This window comes from Hippocampus zosterae, chromosome 10 (genome assembly GCF_025434085.1).
Source record: "Hippocampus zosterae strain Florida chromosome 10, ASM2543408v3, whole genome shotgun sequence".
In the NCBI taxonomy this organism is placed as follows: Eukaryota; Metazoa; Chordata; class Actinopteri; order Syngnathiformes; family Syngnathidae; genus Hippocampus; species Hippocampus zosterae.
The window spans coordinates 3,563,167-3,590,228 of record NC_067460.1 but is presented as its reverse complement, the minus strand read 5'-3'; the positions used below and the strand labels follow the sequence as shown (position 1 = coordinate 3,590,228).

At 42.3% G+C, this 27,062-nt stretch overlaps 1 protein-coding gene across 1 annotated transcript in view; it reads left to right on the top strand.

Moving 5' to 3' along the window:
• The window catches only part of fat3a (FAT atypical cadherin 3a), a 220,235-nt gene that overhangs the window by 50,455 nt on the left and 142,718 nt on the right, over positions 1-27,062 (top strand). Inside the window, 1 exon segment of the mRNA XM_052078759.1 lies at positions 10,213-10,266. The gene's annotated coding sequence lies outside the window, so the exon portion shown is untranslated.

Sequence of the window (27,062 nt, the reverse complement as noted above, 5' to 3'; positions counted from 1 at the left end):
GTACCTCGGTATACCACAAGCCAATGGCAACCTCGAACTGGCAACAAGGAAAGCGGCTACGGCCAAATACCTCCAGCGAGTGAGGCAAGTCCTAAGAAGCCAGCTCAATGGCAAGAATAAGACCCGGGCAATAAACGTCTATGCCCTGCCAGTGATCAGATACCCTGCAGGAATAATAAGGTGGCCAAAGGAAGAGATTCAGACCACGGACGTTAAGACCTGAAAGCTCCTAACCATGCATTGAGGGTTCCATCCCAAATCCAGCACCCTGAGACTGTATGCAAGCCGAAAGGAAGGAGGCCGGGGGATGAAACATCCAAGCTCCATGAATACATCAATGAGAAGGCTCCAACGGATGACGTACTCAGAGAATGTCTCAGACAATGGGGAACAGAGGATGAGGCGCTGGAAGAGGGACCATCATGGGAGGACAAGCCCCTACACGGGATGTACACCGGACTATAACTGAAGTGGCTGATCTCAAGAAGTCCTATCAGTGGCTAGAGAGGGCTGGCCTGAAGGACAGCATAGAGGCACTCATCCTGCCTGCTCAGGAGCAGGCCCTGAGCACCAGAGCCATTGAGACCCAGATATACCACACCAGACAAGATCCAAGGTGTAGGTTGTGCAAAGAGGCACCTAAGACGATCCAACACATAACTGCAGGGTTTAAGATGCTGGCAGTGAAAGCCTACATGGAACGCCACAACCAGGTGGCTGGCATAATCTACCGAAACATCTGTGTGGAGTATGGACTGGAAACCCCAAGGTCAAAATGGGAAACAACTCCGAAGGTGGTGGAGAATGACAGAGCGAAGATCCTGTAGGACTTCCAGATCCAGACTGACAAGATGGTAATGGCGAACCAATCAGATATTGTGATCATAGATAAAGGGCAGAGGAAAGCCGTTGTAGTGGATGTAGCGGTCCCAAGTGATGGAAACATCAGAAAGAAGGAACACGAGAAACTAGAGAAATACCAAGGGCTCAGAGAGGAGCTGGAGAGAGCCTGGAAGGTAAAGGTGACAGTCGTGCTTGTGGTGGTCGGAGCACTTGGGGCAGTGACCCCCAAACGAAATGAGTGGTTGCAACAGTTCCCGGGAACAACATCGGACATCTCAGTCCAGAAATGTGCAGTGCTGGGAAGAGCAAGGATACTGCGCAGAACCCTCAAGCTTCCTGGCCTCTGGTAGAGGAGCCGAGCTGAATGTGGGACGGACACCACCCGAGGGGTGAAAAAAAAAATATATATATCTATATATATATTGCGCGTCGTCCCGCACGCGGTCTGTCCTTCCGTCTGTCCCTTTTCAAAACGTACCTACTTCACCGCGCCGCTGCACGCCGCCACTGCGCCGCTCAGGCAGTGGCTCATTACGATCGCGCGGTCATCTTAGCGAAAAAATGTTGTCTACCCACAAGCATTACAATAAAATTGTTAGTTATTTAGTAGAGCTAAACATCTCTTTATTTTCGCGATAAGCAATGAAGATGAACAAAAAGTTGAACCAAGCAACAACACTTTTGTGGGCCAAAGGCCCACCTTACCAGCCTTCCGCAGGAACTAGCTGATGAGCCACCCGGAGGGCGGCGAACCAGCTAGTATATATATCTCTCTCTCTCTCTCTCTCTCTCTCTCTCTCTCTCTCTCTCTCTCTCTCTCTCTCTCTCTCTCTCTCTCTCTCTCTCTCTCTATATATATATATATATATAGAGAGAGAGAGAGATACTCACACCGAGGGACATTTTAGAGTGTGGCATTAACCTTTCATGTTTTTGGAATGTGGGAGGAAATCGGAGTACCCACAGAAAATGGGGAGAACATGCTAACGCCATACAGGAAGCAAGAGCCGTAATTGCACCTCTGCACTGTGAGGTTGATGTGCTAACCTGCCGACCAGTGTGCTGCTCGGATGGATGGATGGATGAATGGATGGATTTGATGGATGGATGGATATTTTTCCTCCCGGTCGTTGTGACTTATCTTCCTTGTAGTGACCTTTTAGGCTGTTCATTACTGTTCAGAGTGGTCTATGGTGGCAATATGTTGCAGCTTGGCTAAATTTGCTTCGCTGTGTTTTCTAATGAGGGCAATGATAAACTGTGTTGAACAGCCTTTAACCACACTAACACTATATGTTTTAAGTGTTGGTAAACATGTACACACATGGTCACATACAAAAGCTACGCAGAACAATATATAAGAACACATTTTGTCCATATGTTCTTTGCTTGCATTATGTTATTTTATTTCCTGGAATGGAGCTCTTTATTTCTTCATTAAACACACACCCACACACACAATCACGCACACACACACACACACACACACAAAATACTCTGTAGCGTGGGAACAGACGGATGGCATGAATATGGATGTCAGTGTTCAGATTAGTATGCAAGAGCTCCATAGTCCCACTGACTTCTGTCAAACTGCTGCTCAAGCATAAATGGTGGGGGGAATCATAGACCCATTTAGACAAACTTATAACATTCTTTCTCCCAACATATCACCGTACATATCTGATAGAAAACCCGCTCACAGCAGGAATTGGAAGATTATTCCGTTTCTTGTTTGTGGATGTCACTCACTGTGGCACAGAGAAACAGAACTTTATTTTTTTTTCAGGGGGGGAGGTGTCTGGAGCCCTTGAAAGTGTGTGGGATTTAAAAAGAGTCTCAACATGAGAACATAGTTTGCCACTCAATTCACAGCAATTAATTGTATGCCAGCGCTCGACTGCGGAGCTTCGGTATAGAATCTCAGCTCGTGTAACTATTTCCGCTTGTCATCTCTCTTCAGCTTTCTGTTAGATTTTTCAAACTGCTCGTTGCTTGTCAAAGCTACGATTCTGAAGAAAAACGAAGAAGTTGGAGTTTCTGCAAACAAGAGACACAACAGGCCAACACTTTTGTGCGCCTTTGTGTCAGGCTTCTTGTACAAACTATGGCATTTTTATTTTTTTTACATTAGCCGCAGATGACGAGATTCAAAGTCACAGGATCATTGCCATCCACAGGGACAACGTTAGCATTGCACCCAACACCCAGGGAGACGATATTTTCAAAAAGAGGACACATACCAGCATCGGACCGAGTGTTTGGGAGCCTAAGACGCCCCAAGGAAAAAGTCTGGCCAAAACAATGTCTCCCTGGACCACCAAGCTCTAGAAGAACATGCAACATTTCAAAGGAATATGTGAAAACTGAGACAGAAGGTCAAGAGCGTGATATTAAAGGTTCAACTTCATCATTTTCAGTCCTTTGAGAATAGCACATGCTTCTTGACTAGGTAAAACAATTAACATGAGTAACAAGCAAAAATATTGTTGCATCGAATGTTACTGCAAAGTTCCGTGATTTGAAAACACGATGCATACAATTTAGCGCTCCCCTTGCTCCCCCACACCTGTATGTTCAGCAAACTCTTCGAAACGCTAGCTCGTTAGCACGGAAGCTAACTGCGAAAAGTCGCTACGCAGCTGGAACCCACGACCAGAGACCAACCAACCAAACGCCAGGGAGCGTGAGGGAGCCGGTAAACCCACTTGCCACGTTAGAAACACCCAGCAGCAAGCCTACTGGACACGTCACAAACTAGCATACAACCGGCTAGCAACGAGACCCGACAAAATGCCACCCAAACAGAAGCAAGACACAAAGCAGGAAGAGGATTCCCTGACCCTCACTCAAGTAAATGAATTACTCCAGCAACAAAAAGAACTTTTTACGGCGCTCTTGCAACAACAACAGGAAAATTTCAAAGGATTTGTCAAGATGATAATAGACTCAACAAACTCACGACTTGACACTTTTACCAGGGAAGTCCAAGAAATAAAAACCAGCATCAACTTTACCCAAAAAGAGGTAGACGACATTAAAAAAAATCTAATCTGTCAAACTGGCCATTCCAAAGACATGCAAACGGAATTCTACAAAGTATGTGACGGCATGCTTGTATTAACGGACAAGGTGGACTACTTGGAAGGACAGTCAAGAAGAAACAACTTAGTAATTGATGGAATTGAGGAAAAACCGGGAGAAAAGTGGACTGAAACAGAGGAAAAAGTTCAAAAAATCCTTAAGGAGAAACTGCTGATACAGGGGCAAATTGAGGTGGAGAGAGCTCACCGCACAGGAAGACAAGACCGTGGAAGACCTCGACCAAGGCCAGTTGTGGTGACATTTCTAAGATACAACGACAGATCAAGGATCCTACAAAAAGCAAAATACTTAAAAGGCTCCAACATCTACATTAACGAAGACTTTACAGATGCCGTACGACAAAAAAGAAAAGAGCTCCTCCCAAAATTAAAAGCTGCACGTGACAGAGGGGAAACTGCCTACTTAAGACATAACAAACTTATTGTCCACCCCCGCCCAGTACTCCAACACAACAGGCTCGAGTTCAACACCATCAAGCAGCATACTGAGAATTTTTCACCACCCGACAATAAAAACTGTGACCCTACTGAAGCAGGAAATTCACATACCAAAAAACATGGACTTTGAATCCTTTGATGACCCTTCCAACCCTTTGATGACTTCCAACCCTACTGACCACAAGACGTTTGACCCTGAGAACAACTTGGACCCGGACAATAACTTTTTCAAGACCGACCGACCGCGAGGCAGCCAGCGACGACTGCAGGGAAGCCAGCGACCGTGAGGAAGCCTGGAGACAACCAGTCTGCAACCACCGTCAGGGAGCCAGTGATGACGGCGAGAGAGCGAGCGACGACAGCGAGGGAACCAACGACGGCCATGAGGGAGCCATCGACGACCGTGTGGGAGCGGGAAATTCACATCCCAAAAACATGAACTTCCAACCCTTTGAAGATATTGACTATAAGCCATTCGATCCCGAGAACAATTTGGACCCAGACAATGACTTCTTCAACAACAAACAAAGGGTAACAAACTCTAACTATTACCTGGATGAACAATTCAACACTAATATAAAATTGGAAAATGCACTTTCGGTAATACACTTAAACAGTAGAAGTCTCTATAAAAACTTCACAAAAATGAAGGAATACCTGACTAAATTCAATAAATTTAAAATAATTTCCATATCAGAAACTTGGCTTGATGAAGATAAAACAACTGAAATGGAAATAGAAGGTTATGAAATGTTTGCAACTAATAGAGAAAACAAAAAAGTAGGGGGGGTTGCAATATATGTAGACAAAGCACTTAAATGCAGTAAAATCGAGAGATTTACAAACACAATAGAAAACCTAATGGAATGAATGTCTAACCATTGAAATACACAATAAAAAGGCATCAAATATCATAAGTTGCTATAGGACACCAGGAACATGTATTGACACATTCAATAAAAAACTAACAGATATGCTCAGTTACTACAACGATAAGAAAACACGAATAATATGTGGTGACTTTAACATTGACTTATTAAACCCAAATAGACACAAAAAAACAACTGACTTCATAAATACTATGTACAGCAACAGCTTTTTCCCAGTAATCCTGAAACCTAGCAGAATAACAGTTGACACGGCCACATTAATAGATAACATATTTATAAATAAGATTGATCATAAAATGGAAAGTGGACTTCTCATTAATGACATAAGTGACCACCTGCCTGTTTTTGCAGTTTTTCATAATTATTTCGATAGAAAAGCTAAATCAACAACTCGTATAACAGAAATAAGACTAAGAACCCAACGTTCCATCGATGCCTTTAAGCAAGACCTAGAAAAACAAAACTGGACCGAGGTCTACTCAAACGAAGACCCAAATACAGCGTTTGAAGTATTTCAGTCTACCATAATCTCCTTATATGATAAACATTTTCCATTAACTAAAGTATCCAAAAAGTATAAAGACCCAAGTAAGCCATGGATAACGAAAGGCATAGAAAATGCATGTAAAAAGAAAAACAATTTATATAAATTGTTTTTAAAATTCAGAACTGAAGAAGCAGAAAAAAAAATATAAGACCTATAAAAATAAACTAGTAAATTTTATAAGAACCAGTAAAAAAAACATCAGTAAGAAAAACATCTGTTTACAAATTATAGACCAATATCACTACTACCACAATTTTCAAAAATATTAGAAAAACTATTTTCTCGCAGACTTGATAGTTTTATACAAAAGCATGCGCTGTTAAGTGAGAATCAATATGGCTTCAGGGAAAAACGGACCACCTCAATGGCAGTTATGGAGTTTGTGGAAGCAATAGCCACTAATATAGACAGCAAAGAATTTACTGTTGGGGTTTTCCTAGATCTAAAAAAAGCTTTTAACACAATAGATCACAGTATATTATTGAAAAAACTAGAAAGATATGGCATTAGAGGTGTAGCTTATAAATGGATAAAAAGTTATTTAGAAAACAGATATCAGTACGTGCAACTCAACAATAAAAAAACGAATCAACTGAAAATCACTCACGGAGTTCCTCAGGGGTCAGTGATTGGTCCAAAACTATTCATCAAATATATAAATGATATCTGCAAGGTCTCAAAACTATTTAAATGTGTCCTATTTGCTGATGATACAACTTTCTACTGTTCTGGAATAAATCTGAAACAGCTCCTGACAACCGTAGAAAACGAATTAAACAAATTAAAAAACTGGTTCGACAGAAATAAATTGTCACTTAACCTGAAAAAATCGAAGTCAATTGTTTTTGGCACAAGACCAATGAAACACCAAGCTAAAATTATGGTAAACTCAATTGAAATAGAAAGAGCGTATGAAACCAAGTTTCTCCGATTAGTAATAGACTCAAAACTATGTTGGAAACCACATATCGATAACGTAAAAAGAAAAATAGCCAAGACCGTAGGGATCCTCTACAAAACCAAGGAAGTGCTAAATAAGAGATCTTTGTACACATTATACACTTCATTACTATTACCATACATGACCTACTGTGTGGAAATATGGGGAAATGCCTGCAAAACAAACACACTCCCTATTCTCAAACTACAAAAAAAAGCAATTCGAATTATTAATAGATCAAAATATACGGAACCCACAAATCCACTGTTTATCAAATTAAATACGATGAAATTTTATGACCTGGTTGACTTTAAAATCGCCCAATTAATGTACAAAGTACACAATAACCTGCTCTGCCAAAACATTCAGAAGTTTTTTGAAATTCGAGAAAGCAACTATGAATTAAGAGGTACCAACTTATTCAAAAAACTCAAAACAAGAACAAACATCAAGCAAAGAAGTGTATCTAGCAAAGGTTTTAATATGTGGAATAATCTCGAAACGGACCTAAAAATGAGTAAATCGCTTGCTGATTTCAAAAACAAATTCAAAAAAATAGTACAAACAACCTACATCAATCAGAGTCAAATGATAAATTCTAAACATTAAATATAATGATAAATCAGAACTAAGTTGATAAATAGAGAAAGGTATTGAAATATCCATTATGAATACAAGAGAAAATTGACACAAGAGTGCCAGGGTGAGGATGTATATAATCCCGATACAAACCAAAAGTTGTGAAAATATCACGGTTAAGGGTAAAGTATGAGCCTTAATGGAGACTTCTTCTTACTTTTTCTTTTCTGATTGATATAAAAATGATTTAATAGATATAAACACATAACGGGGTAGGACTAGATAAGTTTTTTTACTTCATCCTACTCCCTTGAACATAATAACTGTGTTGAATGAAGACTGATTTCTTTCTTTTTACTTTTTTATCTACCAAATTATTACTGTATATGTTTTATGTTCAATAAACAAACAAACAAAACAAACAAACAAACAAATCCCCCACTCAAACAGACCCACAATTCAGCATTTCATATTTTGAAACAGTGGTTTCGCGGGGCAACAGGTTAACGGTAACTGTGAGACAACGCCGTGTGCACAACAACCCCGTCTGCTAAACAACCCCGCGTCTGCAAGTGATCTGTTGTGAAACACATCAAGCAGCCTACTGCGACTAAACATGAACTATTTTTGGTCTTAACCAATTTGAGCAGTTTGACCCATTTTCTGTATTAAATATCTGGACTGTAGGTGGAATGACTCAAATTACAGCTGCTAAAATACTCGAGGCTGCTGGAGCAGCATCTATCAAAGAAAGAAATCTTATTGTTCATACAGCGTGCTTCAAACGCATCCACTGTGTGGATTATATATATATATATATATTCATTCATTCATCTTCCTAACCGCTTGATCCTCACTAGGGTCGCGGGGGGTGCTGGAGCCTATCCCAGCCGTCTCCGGGCAGTAGGCGGGGGACACCCTGAATCGGTTGCCAGCCAATCGCAGGGCACACAGAGACAAACAACCAACCACGCTCACACTCACACCTAGGGACAATTTAGAGTGTTCAATCAGCCTGCCATGCATGTTTTTTTTGGAATGTGGGAGGAAACCGGAGCACCCGGAGAAAACCCACGCAGGCCCGGGGAGAACATGCAAACTCCACACAGGGAGGCTGGAGCTGGAATCGAACCCAGTACCTCTGAACTGTGAAGCCCACGTGCTAACCACTGGACTACCGGGCCGTATATATATATATATATATATATATATATATATATATATATATATATATATATATATATATATATATATATATATATATATATATATATATATATATATATATATATATATATATATATATATATCATATTGTATTTAATTGAAAGATGTTTGTTGTTTTTTTTCTCTTTCTCCTTTCTTCTTTCTACATACATTCTTGCTGCTGGAGGCTGTAAATTTCCCCAGTGTGGGACGAATAAAGGATATCTTATCTTATCACTACTTTTGGTTTTGAATCAGTCAACAACATTCTGAAATGTAAGCGTGAGCCTTTGTCAAACTGAGGGAAGGTCAGTCACTCTGTCACTGTTTCCGGCAGTATTTCAGGGCGACACAGGTGAACCCAGTCCGTCCTTTGTCAGCGACAGCCAATTGCCGTCGAGAACGTAATTTCCACATGACATGCGTGCTCCGCACAAATTATTACACTTGTATCTATCTTAAGAAAATAAGGACAGAAATGTCTTTACATTCCATGATTATGATTATGATTATTCATTCATCCATTTTCTGAACCGCTTTATCCTCATTAGGGTCGCGGGCGGTGATGGAGCCCATCCCAGCTGTCTTCGGGCAGTAGGCGGGGGACACCCTGAACCGGTTGCCAGCCAATCGCAGGGCACGCAGAGACAAATTACCATCCACACCCACACTCACACCTAAGGACAATTTTGAGTGCTCAATCAGCCTGCCATGCATGTTTTTGGAATGTGGGAGGAAACCGGAGTACCCGGAGTAAACCCACGCAGGCCCATGCAAACTCTACACAGGGAGGCCGGAGCTAGAATTGAACCCAGTACTCTGCACTGTAAATTTGACTTGCTAACCACTGGACTACCGGGCCACTATTATTATTATTTTTATCATTTTTATTTTGCCATTGAAGTGGAAGAATAGGCATGGATGTCATTAGTTCCTGTGTGGGTTTTCTCTGGGTACTCTGGTACAACGATAATTTCCTCCCACATTCCATAACATGCATGTGATTGGCTGGCAACATGTTCAGGGTGTACCCTGCCTGCTGCCTAATGACTGCTAAGATAGACTTCAATACGCCTGCGTCCCTCGAGAGGATGATCGGTTTAGATAATGGATGGATGATTAGTCAAATAATTAATGTAGAAAAAAAATCGGTAGAACCGGTATCGGCAGCTCAAAACCTTGATCGTAACATCTATAGTGAAAACAATATGGGTCACATGGCATTGAGGTCTGTGGGACTGAAAGGTGTACAACACTGTTTAATTTTCAATGTTTTCTGTATTTGGCTGCGTGTCAGATTTATGAAACCTACATGCGACGTAGGACCAGTAAATGCATTTTCCATGCTGTTTCGCTGTCGGACAGATTGAACTGGCCTGAAATACAGTACTCACGGCAGCTCACTGACGGACTCACTTTACTGCTCATTGTAATCATTTTTTTTAATCAGAAAAGGAATGGATCACACACTGACAATTAGCTGAATGTTCATTTTGTCATTTGAAATCAGTGATGACCATGACACCCCAGTTATTGTTTCATCATACACCGCCACCTAAATGTTTTACCTATTTGCTTTAAACCAAAGAAGTGGAATACTTTTGTTTTGCTCAGAGATATGTATATTTATATCTACGGTAATTACTCTTGCAACATCTTTTTTTTCAGAAACGACTAAAACCAATGTTTGCATCAACCCCGGTGTTTCAGAGGATGAACAAGGTAAATATTTGTTTGCATGTGCATAGTGTTGAAACGTTGAATGACAACAAATGAATTGAATTTCAACACAAAATTGTTCTGGTGTATTGTTCGAAAACAATTATCTCAGGACCTGCATTCAGTTTGTGCACTGCCTCCATCCTTGCAAGTCACACTGCGGATAAAATATAAATTGCTAACGAGCTGTTGGATGGATGATAGTCTTTTGACCGGCGACTGTCAAGATGTCCTTGAGCAAGGCCCCCAGCTGAGTGTGAAGAGAATTCCTCCTTGCAGCATTAAAATGAGTCTCATTAAAACAATGCATCATCAAGTTTCAGATATGGTCCAGTTAAAAAAATCTGTTCATAATCTTTAGCTGCTGATAGGAGAAATTAGTTTAAACATTATAATTATACAGTCACTTTGACTTTAAGATCACTAGGAATAAAGATTACAGCACTGCTGAAGACGATCGTAGCTTTGGAACGAGTAAATCCCCCACTGTTGGCAATGTGTTACGGCAAGAGGAAGACACTCGACTGACCATTGATTGAATCCATTTCAAAGTGTCCATCCAAATCTGCTGAGAAAATATGGGTGGTCAGTGCATCATGGGTGGTTTATTCATTAGTCATCTGCTCATTTATTTATCCAATGGTTTGTTTGACTTCCCCGCCATTTTGTTATATCTGCTCTCATTCCATTCCGTGTTTGCCATTTTGGTCATTTTGTTCATCAGTCAGTTCTAAGTTCTTTACCATTTGTCACCGGTTTGATTCAACATTAATTGTAATTTGGAAGTCAACAGTCAAAAGTCAAACAACTGAGCCTATGCGCACCTGTCGTGATTTAAAGTTAGTTGCTATTTTGTAATGACAACGAGGCGAATGCATTGCTAATTGGATATGAACTGAACTTTTGACTTGATGTCCTCATTGTGTGTGCGTGTGCGTGTGCGTGTGCGTGTGCGTGTGCGTGTCTGTGTCTGTGTGTGTGTGTGTGTGTGTGTGCGTGCACGCACACACGCACGCATGTGTTGTAGCATATGGTCGAGCGAAACAATCCAAAAGCTGTTCCAATTTTCCTTATGGTATTCCAATGTTCCTTATGCAACACACATTCAACTCACCTCTACTGCATTCAAAGAGCACTTTAAAACAACCACCGCTGTATACAAAGTGCTGGACATGGAGCAAAAATCATTCATACAACAACAAACAAGAAACCAATTAATGAATAATGAAGTAGAAAGCACAAAAATAGTAAAACTAAATTCAAGTCTCAAGCTGAGTCAAAAGTCAAAGAATAAAAATAGGTTTATGTAATATTCTTCAATGGCCTAGAATGAGTTGTTGGCTTGTTTTCAGGGTCATAGCACAGTTTATACTGCTGGCTTTAACAACAGTAAGGGTTTGTCTTTGCTCTTTTTATTACAGAGATTAAAATCTGATATCATAGCCCCTCCATTCGAAACAAAGTTTAAAAAGATATTGACTAATGCAGTCGAACCACAACATTAACAGTTTGAAGTATAACTTACTTATCTGTGTTCTCTCGTAAGTGAGCTTTGAAATGACTGACTAAAATATTACATCACTATATAACTTATTTTCCCTAAATTCAGGGAATGGCAACACGGCCAGAGTCCCTAACGCCATCTCTTCACAAAGCTTGATTAAAATACAGCAGGGTGACAAAATTTAAATATCCCTGACATACAATTTGGAATTCAATGAATACTTTACATTGTATTATTTCCAATTAGATTCTTTTTTCCACCCTAAAATTTGAGCTGCCGTCATATAGGAACTGATTATTTACGACAACAAATGTTCAATTGTCTACAACATGGAACAGACAGGTGGCCCGGTGGCCCAGTGGTTAGTGCGTTGACCTCACAGTGCAGAGGTACCGGGTTCAATTCTAGCTTTGGCCTCCCTGTGTGTAGTTTACATGTTTTCCCCGGGCCTGCGTGGGTTTTCTCCGGGTACTCCGGTTTCCTCCCACATTGCAAAAAACATGCATGGCAGGCTGACTGACTAAATTTTCCTTAAGCATGAGTGCGAATGGTTGTTCGTATCTGTGTGCCCTGCGACTGGCTCGCAACCAGTTCAGGGTGTCCCCCGTCTACTGCTCGAAGACAGCTGGGATAAGCTCCAGCACCCTCCGTGACACTTGTGAGGATAAGCGGATCAGAAAATGGCAGATGTATGATAGAACAATAGAACAACAAAATCTCCCCTGCAGGAGACTTTCTTTTTCAAAATGTACAGTTCCCAACTGACATGCGTTTGTCAAAATACCCACAAGATAAAGAATTATGCACTTAGCCCTGTTTTACAACTCCATGGTGGGAGTGGGGTTGAGGGGGGGGGGGGATCTTGTCTCATGAAAATGAGCCACAGCTGACCATGCCAAAATCAACCGCTGAGCCAGTGTCATTCATGACTTATGTGTTCACGACAACAAGGGGTGGAACTAGAAAGTTTAGAAGAGGCAAGTGGATTCTATTTGCGGAAGTGGAGTCCCAGATGTGAAGAAAAAAAAGTGAGCATGCACAAAAAGCATCCAGTGTACATTCTCTCACGGAGGTAACACATCATCACCAAATCACCAGCTGACATTTGTCAACTAGTGGAGAGGATACATAATCAATTTTTCATGGTAAGTTTTGCCTGTGTGGAGTTTGGAACTAAATTGATTCAATCCATTTTTTCTCAAAATTTACATGCTTGCACGGCATTCAAATTGACACTGTAAAAGATACATAATTTTTAAAATCTATTTTGAAAATAACATCAGCAAATAAGAAATCACATGTTCTTCAGTTTGCTGGCTTTGTTACGGAGCTCAACAATTCAGTTGATTGGACATCATTTGGGAATGCACAAGACCTCCCACACACGAGGTCCTACAGTAGACAGAGCACAAACCAACAAGTCAAAGGAATTGGCTTCATACTGCCAAGACAAGATTGTCTTGCTGCACAGATCTTGGGAATGGTGCTGATTTGAAAGTCACAATAAGTACTCTTAACTTCCATCATCGGTAAATGGAAACATTAGGAACCTAATGGAACCCTGCTGGAGCCGACCAATCGTCTAAACTGAGCAATTTGTTTTGTTTGTTTGTTAGTTTATTGAACATAAAACATATCTATATATATATTGCGTGTCGTCCCGCACGCGGTCTGTCCTTCCGTCTGTCCCTTTTCAAAACGTACCTACTTCACTGCGCCGCTGCGCGCCGCCACTGCGCCGCTCAGGCAGTGGCTCACTACGATCGCGCGGGCATCTTAGCGAAGAAATGTTGTCTACCCACAAGCATTGCAATGAAATTGTTAGTTATTTAGTAGAGCTAAACATCTCTTTATTTTCGCGATAAGCAATGAAGATTTTGTTCATCTTCATTCAGTTGAACCAAGCAACAACACTTTTATGGGCCAAAGGCCCACCTTACCAGCCTTCCGCAGGAACTAGCTGATGAGCCGCCCGGAGGGCGGCGAACCACCACCTTACCAGCCTTCCGCAGGAACTAGCTGATGAGCCGCCCGGAGGGCGGCGAACCAGCTAGTACAGTAATAATTTGACAGAAAATAAGGTAGATAAAATAGTAAAAAATAAAATTCCCAATTTGGGGAAGAAGGGCCTTCGTCAGGGAGTTGACCAAGATTCTATGGTTGACCCTGTTAGAAGTCCAACATTCTTTGGTGGAAAAAGGAAACCTCCTGAAGAACAGACCCCTGTGAAGTAAATAATCAATCCTGCTCATACAGTAGAGTGGCCAGATAAAGCCACGATTGAAGAACACTTTACACTCTACCTAAAAGGCACCTGAAGGACTCCCAGAACATTCATTCATTCATTCATCTTCCGAGCCGCTTGATCCTCACTAGGGTCGCGGGGGGTGCTGGGGCCTATCCCAGCTGTCTTCGGGCAGGTGGCGGGGGACACCCTGAATCGGTTGTCAGCCAATCACAGGGCACACAGAAACGAACAACCATTCGCACTCACACTCAAACTTAGGGACAATTTAATTCTATGTGGTCTGACGAGACAAAAAATGAAAAAAAAAAGACCTTCTTGGCAAGAATGCTACATCTCGTGGTTGGAGAAAAGCAAACTTTGCTCATCACCTGGCCATTCTTGAGCTGAATCATAGCAGTGGCAGAATCATACAGCAGGGATATTTTTCCGTGGCAGGAGTCAGAAAATTAATCAGGACTGAGGGAACTTGGATGTCTGGTCGCACACAAATGACTTCTTTCTACTTTCAGATATTCCAAATGACTACTAGCTATGGCCTGTAACTGCCATTTCTCAATTTCCAAGTAAGCTGTTGAGGAAAATCCCAAACCTGAAACTGGACAAAGACATTCAGCGTTATTTATTGTTTGAATAAATAATGTTATAGGACACACATGCGCAACAAAGTACTGTTACAGTCATGTGTTCCAATCCTTTTTTTTTTTGACAGGAAAACATGGTGCACTGAAATTAAATGTGCTAAAATTTCTAAATTGTGCATCAAATGCAGATGGAAGTGCCTGATATTGTTGACCGCTTCTTTGAGGGTCAACCCTAAATGGTTTCAGTTGTACAGCATCAATAAAGGGCTGGGCCTCCCTTTTGGAATACTGCAACTGTTTTCCACACCCCATATGATGTGAACACCATATTCCCAGGGAAGGATTAGATTTCACTGTAGATCAATGTTCCTTATCCATGTCTCCTTTTCCTTTCTTCTCACATTTCACCACCCCATTCTCCCATTTTTTGGGTCAAAACTCTGGGGACATTTGGAGGGACAGGGATAGCATGACATGACGGGGGGGGTTAAACAAGAGCAGAACCCACAACACCCTTCGAGACATAAGCCTCAAATTGATCATTGCTCTTACAGCAGAACAAATGGGCCCCCTAGAAACAGAAACGGGAGCAGAACTGATAGGTGGTCCAGGCAAAGCTGCAGTTATCATGTGCAGTGTATCCAAAGGTCTTCTAGGACAGACACACATGCATAATCCCTGCTGCTTTCGCTATGAGCACACATACGTTGGTGGGGGGGGGGGGGGGTTGGTTGATTGGATTTTGTGTCCTTTCATGTGGGGTGGAGCAAGGGAACACACACGACTGTTGCCTGTGCTGGAGCATTTCTGCTTCACAATCCATACTGCTTCACACATTGGCCTACTCACACATTTTCCCTGCCTTCCACTGAAGTAAATGGGGTGTTCAGCAAGACTTATGCAATTATTTCTGCCTTTCCGCAATGCATCCTTTCCAAAGTGTGCATGTGTGTGTGTGCGTGTGTGTGTGTGTGTGTGCGTGCGTGTGTGTGTGTGTGTGTGTGTGTGTGTGTGTGTGTGTGCGTGTGAGTGTGTGTGGGAGATATAATGGGTATCACCTCACATCATAGCGGTATACCCACACGTCTCTGGTGAAAAATGAATGCTTTCCGAAACAAGAGAAGCAGAGGAAGTGTGAACACGCACACATATAGAATATCCGGCAATATTAGATTAATTCATTTGAACGAGCACGAGCACGATTCCTTCTCACTTCATATGTGCATCGCAAAATTGCCTGAGTGAGTTTGTAATGCTGCTGATCCTGCTGCCAGATGACCATTAGCGCAGATAACATTTCCTCAGGCGGCTTCAAGGTCAAAGCTGCATTCTCACTTGGTAGATGTGCACATTTGTATCAGTCTTTTTGAGAGTATTTGAAATTACTGCTCATCTTACTGCAGTGTTGGGAAGATAAGCAGCACTTGTCTTTGCTATTTGAGTATCTCCTTTCAGAACAAAAGGGAGTAGACGGATGTGGTTGCTCATTTGGCATTTGCTCACAGTGGATTTGTAGGTGTGCCTCAAAGGTTAACGTGAAATATTTCTATTGAGATATTTATTGACAGGACAGATGACAACAAAACGATCACCGATAGGGGCCCCAAAAGCATTGGAACGTGTTCTATTTTGAATACAAAAAAAAAATGCTAATTTGAACAACAAGCAAAATGAATTTTCATGCAAGCAAAACCCAATAAAACTGAATCCGAATGACAAAGACGACAGTGGTAGATTTAATCGAGGTGGGACTACACGTCAGTCACCCCAAAAAATTATTCTGAATCTTTGTAATTAATTTTATTAAGGTAGATTGATGTGAACACAAACAAGAAAATTCAATCAAAAATATTTTTATGATGATCTTCCATACACAAACAGACTCGTGCAATTATTACTGCGAGGGAGTCCTCAATTTTACATAACATGCCACGAACAGCATAAAAAACTTGATGTTTCATGAGTTCTTTAAAGTTGGACTGTGCACACATGTGCTTCCACATTATTTTGGTTGTTTATTTTTACTCTGTCGACATTTTGTACCACCTGTTCTCGTCGTCGCATGAAATATGGTCGTGGGTGACCTTTGAGCCGAGCCTAGCTAACATTGTTTATTAAAGCATTATGATAAAATATATGTGCAGTATTATGTAATCAATTTTAGAACCAGTGGGCCAGTGGTGAGCGCGTCGACCTCACAGTGCAGAGGTCGACGATCCCGGCTGGATCCCGGCGTTTGCGTTCCTTTGTGGAGTTTGCATGTTCTTCACGGGCCTGCGTGGGTTTTCTCCGGGTACTCCATTTTCCATTTTCCTCCCACATTCCAAAAACATGTATGGCAGGCTGATTGAACATTCTAAATTGTCCCTAGGTGTGAGTGTGAGCGTGGATGGTTGTTCGTCTCTATGTGCCCTGTGATTGGCTGGCAACCGGTTCAGGGTGTCCGGCGCCAACTGCCCGAAGACAGCTGGGATAGACTCCAGCACCCTTCGCGACCCTTGTGAGGATAAAGCAGATCGGAAAATGGATGGATGGGTGGATTTTAAAACCATGGGAATTCGAGGATTTTATCCTTATTTTTCTGGAAATGCATCACTTTTATTCTCTGCGGAAGTAATGAGGGTCAGTTTAGTTCGAAAGATATCGGAACTTAGTTTATCAGTCACAACAAAGACAAAGTGATGATCGTGCCAGCTTGGCAAAATGTAACTTACAGATCATGTTGAAGATGCTAACATGGAGTCGGTTAGTGAAAGTGCACAATGAACCCCACTTCAACCCCACTGGGGTTTGGATCCCACGTCCAAACCCAGTTGGCACCCCAAAAAGGGTGGACATCACAAATGCATAATAAAAGACTACATTTAAAGTGAAAATAATTAAACCCATTGCACTGAAGCTCTATCATTTTGTTTTTGCAATCTAAAAAGAAATTGAAAGGCTCACAGTACACTGGACCCTAAGAGACCTTTGTAATAAACATCCATTTTTGTGTTTTACTCAATGATTATTCAATGTAATCATACATCAAGCCGTTCAGGGTTTAGTAGTTACAACAAGACCGCGAAGCAGCAGCTGACTGCAATGTTGGTAATGTAAGCAGACATCAAGCATGAGCATGTCTCATGCTTCCCAAATCTAATTGTTCAGTTGGGTGGATTCCGGCAAATGGCAATTATCTGTAATTCTTTCACACTTGAAAAGAAAATTGGTGGCAATGAGTAAATCTTGCAAGGTTTTGTCAACTCTATTGTGAAACCAAACCTGGCATCAAAAGGCTTTTGTGGTTATTTTGCATTCTCAATGCGGTGGGACACTTGGAATATAGAAGTACCTGTGATATTCATTTCTCGAGGGTCCCTAAAAATACAAGATTTAATAGTAATCGGAGAATTAAATCACTTGTGGCCCTCCGTCCTTGGCAGTGACATTGCAATTTATGACCGTGAGGCTGCAACACACACACACACACACACACACACACACACACACACACACACACACACACACACACACACACACACACACACGCACACACACGGGCGCACACACACACACACACACACACACTCATTGTTAATGAAACACACTCATTGTTAATGAAATAGGGCTGCTACAAGGAGAAAATGGAAGCAGCGAATGAAGCGGTGTCACACTCATCCTCCCCCATCCAGCTGCTGTGGAACATGAGAACGCCCGTGTTTACCCAGAAAAACGTGAAAGAGAGAGAGAGAGAGAGTATAAGCAGTGGAGGCTTAGAGAACAAATGCTTTGGGAGAGGAGGTGGTTGTAAGAAGAAAGGATTTCTGCAAAATCACTTACCTGCCCCACATTTCTGTAAAGCAGTGGGATGAACAAGGTACAGCAGTGAAATAATGGGGCACGACGACTTACTCGCAACATAAACACGGGTTTGATTTCACACTTTTTAAAGCTGATTTTCCCTTTTCCCGTAGCAATCAGTTGCAACACAATTACTTAATTTAGCTCTTATTATCATCCATCCATCCATGCATTTACTGATCCGCTTCACCTCACGAGGGTCGCCGGGCATGCTGGAGCCTATCCCAGCTGTCTTCAGGCAGAGCACAGGGTTCACCTAGAACTTCTTCCTCACCGTGTACCGACAGTATATTTATAGCTAATTTTATACCATGTTATGACATATGGTAAAAGATTTAAGCACACTTCAACACGCCTTGTGAGTTTAATAGTGTCTCCACCTCACCTCTTTCAATTAAAATGGATCTGTGGTCTTCGAAAAATAAAATAACATTGCTTTGGATAGGATATGAAAACAAACCTGGACATGTCACTGAATGAGAAAATCGTGACATTGAGAGCGAAACAAGAATGAGGAGAAGTGAAAGATGAACCTTTCCCCAACGGTTGTCCCTTCTCCTTACAGTGAGATAAACGGATTAATCCCACCTTTGTTAACACCAATGTATGTCTGCCTGTTAAGTGTAGGAGGAAATGGTGAGAACAACATGTGAGAATTGAGTCAGGGTTTCATAGAAAAACAACTGAAGGACTCCAATGAAAAGGTGTCAAAATTTGAGAGGGACTTGGGAGAGGATGGCAGAAAGAATAAGAGACACAGTGAATGATTTATTCGATTCATAGTTAGATTCATAGTTTTCATGTGCAGACATGACCATTTTGCGTCTTTAAATTACGTTTCACAAAGGTAGGTGCTAACTAGCATTGAAATGTGGTGTTGCACATGTAAAATGAGAGGTGGCAAAGAACCTTTTTTGAAACCAGAACCAAAAACCATTGCAACATCTTGTCTATTCAGCAATACAAATCTAAGGACTGTGCATGATTTAAGGACTGAATAGGAGCCAGTCACAAGAAGGAGTCATAGCGCATGGCCTCTTATCAATTCTGCATTTTAGTGTGCCAAGGTGACATTTGAATTCTCGAATTGTTTGTCTGCTATTTCAGGTTTTGATTGCAGCCTGATGCAGTTTGGGAGCTGCAGCCAATTACTATTAAATCAAAGAAAGCTTGTCATTGATGCACTTGCTGTCTTCCCATAAATTAATGGGACAAGTCATATATTTTATAACTGACTAACTGACTATAGGGGTGTTCACACGGCAAGATTTGGTCCGGTGCTACGCCGGGGCTGCCCCAATCGAGCGTTCACACGTGCAAATTAGCTCCGGCGTAGCCCCGGAAAACAGCTTACACCGGACCAAATTTGATCCACCTCAGGGAGGTGGTTTAAAAATTTGCTGCAGAACAAATGCTCGTTTGCGAAGCAGCACCGATGTAAATTTGCATGTGTGAACGCAACTAGGTTAAATTTGCTCCAGAGTAAATGCGTGTGAAGAGATGATTACATACGGCGAGAATGCGTTGCTTTCGTGTCGGACTTCCGTCATGTATTTGTTTAATAACGACACAAGACTTGGCTGGCAGAGATGTGTTCCTCGAGCCGGTCCTTGGCCTCGAGGACTGGCTCGAGGACCGAGGGGCAAGTGGGGCTGCACCGACGCTGTGCCGGTGCTGACACGCTCAGCGGCTTTGCACGTGTGAACGCTCCACACAATTTGCTGCGGTGTAAAATATATCGCAACAAAATACATCGGTGCAGCGCCGGAGCAAGTGTGTGCTGTGTGAACACCCATGATTTTACTCATGTTTGTTTGTCTCCTCCAATGACATTTTTGAGTAACATTTCAACCACTTCAATTTTTGTGTGGTGCTTGCACCAATTTGGTGAGCATGTTGAAAACCATGAGAGCTACAGAGTGCGGGGCTGGGATAATGGCTGTTTTGGTGAGTTGGTCATTCGGGTGATGAATACTGTCAACAATTCTGCATTGACATTGCTCACAGAGTTCACCACAGGCTACGTGGCAATAAAAATGAATGGATCATCGTTTGACCTTTAGAATATGACAAACGGCAAAATGAAATTACAGAAATAATTCATGTCAATCATATTAGCTGTGTGCAGCACCAGAATGAGTGACCATCACTTAATGAGAGCAGAATATTGATGAATCCCAATTAATTATTCATCTCATGTACAAGAGAATTAAACAGTAGAACACACACATACACACACACACACACACACACACACTTAAAAGAAGACGAATTGAGGATGTGGAAGCATGACAAGGGTCTTCAATGTATGGTAGTTATAAAAAAGTAGGTGCACCACTGTTCAAATGCCAGAGTTTGGTGTTGTAAAAGATGAGATCAAGAAAAATAATTTCAAAACATTTTCCACTAGCAATGTGACCAATAACCTTCTCACCTCAATTCAAAGAAAGGAAAATCTTTTTGTGAGTGCAATTAAAAATGCTGTATTTTTCGCATTATAAGGCCCTTCAGAGTATTTTGCGCACCTTCAATGAATGGCATATTTAAAAAAAAATTTCATATATAGGGTGCACCACATTCTAAGGCGCATAAAATACAGGGCACAATCGTGGCTGCGGTTGCATTATGCATCCACTAGATGGAGCTACCCTAAAAGAATATAATACAATACGGCTTTATTTATAGAGAGCTTTCACAGCCAATGCAGCTGTGACAAAGCACTTTACGTGGGATTTAATATGTTACGTCCAAGAAATCAGAATATTGATTGATATATAAAATTCTCAACTCAACTGTATTTATAGAGCACTTTCAAACAGCCATCGCTGCACACAAAGTGCTGTACATGGAGCAACTAACATATACAACATTAAACATCGATGAGAGTGGCTAGTGATGGAAAAAGCGGAAATGGGCGTCAGGGATGAGATTTTTCCGCTTTTTGGCGGAATTCCGCTTTTTTTCCAGTCAAAATGGACCTATTTTATGTTGTTCCAAATCCGTAAAAAGATCTTGGGGCGGGGGTCCGGACTTGTATTCGGCAGATTCGGGGCTCGTAACATTTACAAGTAACGTTTGCAAGCATCCAGTTTGATTCCCGTTTTTTATCGCTAAGTGTTCGTTTGTCGTTACTTCCAATATGGGCTAAAACCAATGTCTTACTTGTTGTGATTGGTCGCTATACAGTATCGGCAAATGCAAATCACTACTAATCCGTGTTCACCTTCCTAACGTGAATGCCGAATGTTATCGAGACTCACGACGAAGCTAAAAATATATAGCTGAAACTGATATTGTTGTTTATACTGTAAATAGACATCCACTTTATATAATAAAATACATGTATACATGAGGTAGAATACTTTATTTTCTCTTCATTATAGGCTTTTTAGCAAGCGCTAAAAGCGTATCGGTCCTCTACCTCTTTTTCATCTCTCTCTTTAGCCAACTCCTCTTGTTTTTACACATGCTCCGGGCTGTCAAAAAGCGCTTCAGATCGAGTAGTTACTTTTTAGTAGAAACTTCTGTTTTCGGTGTTTCACCGAGGTTGCGTGACACTAAAGCTTTCCATCCTCTCGATCTGTACAGAATGATATCGTCACACACATATACACAGAGCTTTACCGGCGACATCAAGCTTTTTCACGTAATCCGACAAGCACAATGGTTCCTCTTTACTGTTTCCTACTGGGGACACCGTCAGCTTTCTATCCAACCAGTCCCATCGAAACGTGTTTTTCAGATCCGCATCTATCTGACGCACTTTAGCTTCGTCGCGAGTCTCGATAACATACCGGGTCGAAGTGACGTGTCAGCCCCTCTGCCATATGTGGCTTTAATATTAGCCATAAATTCAGTAAACAATATTATAAAATTGAGCTAGGATAACATTATACAATCAAAAGCAGCAATTCCATAGTAATCCAGTGAGGTTTTGCTTCATAATGCATCTCCAAGGGCGAAGCAGCTTCACAATTTGCTTCACTTTGCCACATCCAATACAGCTGGTTGCAGCATCAGCGTACTCAAGAAGGCGTCTTGGTCGATGCAATGTAAATGCTGTCTGTGATAATACTTGTTTGCGGTTGTCGCAAAAGACGCAGTTCAAGATGGGATCGACAGTGGTATGCAAATATATGCGATTAATGTTGCCCCCCTGAGAAGGCTGGGCTCTGCTGTTAGACTCTCTCCCAAGGCGTTATACATGCATGCTTTTTTTCTTTTTTAAATATTTCTTTTCAGAGGAAGGGGTGGACTGGGACGGAAGATCTTTAAAAGGATGAGCATGGACGGGGACGGAACACGATTATTATACGAATAAGGAGGGAGTGACGATGACGGCAGGGTAACGGACCGGATGACGGACCGGCAAAATAGGGTTAAGTGCCCATCTTTGCTGGAAACAGACATAATAAAAAAAAAACACCAAAGCAGAATTTCCCTGCGTTGTTATGGAAGACGACTCTTCAATGGATCATTTGTGCTTTAGAAATTTAGTGGCACATCTGTGGAAGCCGGTCCCAATTTGTACATTTTGGCCTCCCACCAATGCCCAAGATAAGTTCTTCCAGTCTTTGCTACTGACGGCCTGAAAGTCTACCATGTTACAAAGCTACTTACAATATGAGGGGAGTTGAACAGAGTGACTGAATGTGCTGCTCTGTTAATTGCTCATCCATTACTCTAACACAGATTATATATACACCAAGGACATAAACACTGGCACTGGCATTCACAGCCTGCTGCCTAATGGATATTTGTGTATCTGTGTGGGAGTTGCACGCTGCGCCAACATTTTTTATATAGAACCTGTTTTTGCTGCTGCTACTCGTTGGTTTATTATTATTATTATTTTTTTTTAACATTCGTTGAAAGCCATTTGGGTGTGCATGTTTCACATGACTGTATCCATTAAACTAAAAAGTCTGTCGATTAAACCACAGTCAAGGAAAAGCAAAAACAACATTGGTAAATATGGCATCAATGTATCATATTGTTGATCTAGAATCCAATGTCACTCTGATAACATCAATCAAGGTTTACTTTTCAATTTATACTGTATAAATACAGTGTTACCTCTACTTACGAAATTATTTTTTTTCTGGAAGAAATTTCTAAATTTCTCCATGTAAATGCCCTAATTCAGGGGTGTTCAAACTTTTGGGATCGAAGATCTACTTTTCGATCAACTAACCTCCCGGGATCTACCCTTACCGGCACGCGCGTACGGACGCGCAAACATACACACACACACACACACACACACACACACACACACACACACACGCACACACACGCACGCACGCACGCACGCAGACACACACGTCCTGATGAGAAACAGCCTGAAACTGAGGCATGCTAGCACTTTTGCAGCCTGTTAACTATCGTAGCTCACATGTACCGTATTAAAGTGCTTCCCTGGGCCCTCCTAGATTCCTATTCTTTGCTCGTGCTCTCGGTGAATTGTACACTCTGTGTAAAATTCAGCAAACTCTGAATGAGAATAATGATGATAAAAGATAGAGCGCAACAGTTCTGATCACAAGCTGCAATTGCAGACTGTTGAGAGCTAACAACTTTACCTGCTTTATTTTATTTTAAAATATTTTTTGGGTGAAAATTAGACTGATAAGATGATTAGGGTGCAGTGTACATTAACACAAAAAATATATATTATTAACATGTACAAAGACACACAAATGGACACACATTTCTGGACTGAGATGTCCGATGTTGTTCCCAGGATCTGTTGCAACCACTCATTTAATTTGGGGGTCACTGGCCGGGTGCTCCGACCACCACAGGCACGACTGTCACCTTTACCTTCCAGGCTCTTTCCAGCTCTTCTCTAAGCCCTTGGTATTTCTCAAGTTTCTCATGTTCCTTCTTTCTGATGTTTCCATCACTTAGGACCGCTCCATCCACTACAACGGCTTTCCTATGCCCTTTATCTATGATCACGATATATGGTTGGTTCGCCATTACCATCTTGTCAGTCTGGATCTGGAAGTCCCACAGCATCTTCGCTCTGTCATTCTCCACCAACTTCGGAGGTGTTTCCCATTTTGACTTTGGGGTTTCCAATCCATACTCCGCACAGATGTTTCGGTAGGCTATGCCAGTCACCTGGTTATGGTGTTCCATGTAGGCTTTCCCTGCCAGCATCTTACAGGTGCAGGTATGTGTTGGATCGTCTCAGGTGCCTCTTTGCACAACCTACACCTTTGGTCTTGTCTGGTGTAGTATATCGGGGCCTCAATGGCTCTGGTGCTCAGGGCCTGTTCCTGAGCAGCCAGGATGAGTGCCTCTGTGCTGTCCTTCAGGCCAGCCCTCTCTAGCCACTGATAGGACTTCTTGAGATCAGCCACTTCAGTTATGGTCCGGTGTACATCCCGTGTAGGGGCTTGTCCTCCCATGATGGTCCCTCTTCCAGCGCCTCATCCTCTGTTCCCCATTGTCTGAGACATTCTCTGCGTACGTCATCCGTTGGAGCCTTCTCATTGATGTATTCATGGAGCTTGGATTTTTCATCCTGGACAGTGGCTCTCACACTCCCTACACACCGGCCTCCTTCCTTACGGCTTGCGTACAGTCTCAGGGTGCTTGATTTGGGATTGAACCCTCCATGCAAACTTTTTGACGAAGAGAGCCAGATGCAATCATCAAAAGAGCCATATATGGCTCGCGAGCCATAGGTTCCCGACCACTGGCATAGCTGTTTATTGCCCGGGTCTTGTTCTTGCCATTGAGCTGGCTTCTTTGGACTTGCCTCACTCTCTGGAGGTATTTGGCCGTAGCCGCTTTCCTTGTTGCCAGTTTGAGGTTGCCATTGGCTTGAGGTATACCGAGGTATTTGTAGCTGTCCTGTTGTTGCTGTCTGCTGTTGTTCCTTCAGGGAGTGAGACCCCTTCAGTGTGGACTACCTTGCTTCTCTTTGTCACCATTCAACTACATTTTTCAAGCCCGAATGACATCCTGATGTCACTGCCGTAGATCCTGGTTGTGTGGATGTGTTTCGCTCTTCGCATACAGCTTTATGTCATCCATGTCGAGGAGGTGACTTATCGTAGCTCAATTTCGGAGGCGGTATCCATAGCAAGTCCTACCTATTACTTGGCTTAGCGGGTCCAGTCCTATGTAAAACAGCAGTGGGGAGAGTACATCACTTTGGTATATGTCACATTTGATGCACACTTGGGTAAGTGGCTTACTGTTCGCTTCACGTGTGGTTTTCCACATCCTCATCGAGTTCGCAATGAAGGCTCTTAGGTTCCTGTTCACATTGTTCAACTCCAATCATTCAGTGATCCATGTATGTGGCATCGAGTCATAGGCTTTTATTTTATAAATCCAGGCTGTGCACAGGTTGGTATGTTGGGACCTGCAGTTTTGTGCGACTGTTATGTCAACCAGGAACTGATGTGTGACTCCTCTGGTATCTCTACCAATGACCTTCTGTGCTTCGCTCATGTATTGATCCATGTGTCCACTTATCTTAGCCGCAATAATGCCTGACATGAACTTCCATGTTGTGGAGAGACAGGTTATTGGCCGACAGTTGGATGGGACTGCACCCTTTGAGGGATCCTTCATGATCAGGATTGTTCGCCCTTCGGTTAGCCATCCTGGGTAAGTCTCATCCCTCAGCAACTGGTTCATTCGCGCTGCTCAGGGCTCATGGAGTGCTGTGAGTTTCTTTCGCCAGTGGGTGTGGACCATGTCCGGGCCTGGCGCTGTCCAGTTTTTCATATGTGAGACTCTGTCCTGTATGTCTGCCACTGTTATGGTAACTGGGTTCTGTTCAGGGAGGTTGCTGTGCTCCTCTCTCAGAGTCACCAGCCATTGTGCACTGCTGTTATGTGTGACATCCTTCTCCCATATGCCTTTCCAGTACCTTTCAGTTTCCACTCTTGGTGGGTCTGCTCTGCCACTGAGCGTACACTTTCGCAGGTTGTGTTATGAACAGCCTGTTTATTCCTCTGGCCTCATTCTCTTTTGTGTACCTCTTTAGGCGACTGGACACAGCTCGGAGCCTTTGTTTGGCAGTTTCGAGTGCTTCAGGTATCGTCATCTGGATGTACCTCTTAGGTATCGGCCTTTTCATCACATCTCTCTGGGTCTCCGTCAATTGACTCACATCTTTCCAAGCCGCCTTGATCTTCGCCTCCAACTGTCTTTTCCATGGTGGGTAATGTATCTCATAACTCCCATGGTTGCACTTATAGCCAAGCATCTCTAGGATCACTGATGTTGAAGCGTATATCAGCTCATTGGTTGCCGTGATTGTTACGGTAGGGATCGCCCTCAGTGCTTTAGTCACAGCTTCCACGAGACTTTCAGGTGGTACTTCACATAGCCGTTGTAATCGGTTTCTTGGTTGCCCAGCTTTGATTCTCGCCATGATCTTAGCCTTCAGGTGAATTGCTGCCTTGCTCAGCATTTCATTAATTGCGGCTGGCCTCCCAACCTCATCATCTGTACTCATTGGGGCTTGCCTCCCAATGGTATGTATGTACGTATGTATAAATAAATAAATAAATATCCATCCATTTTCTGATCCGCTTATCCTCACAAGGGTCACACGAGTGTGCTAGAGCCTATCCCAGCTTCCTTCGGGCACACT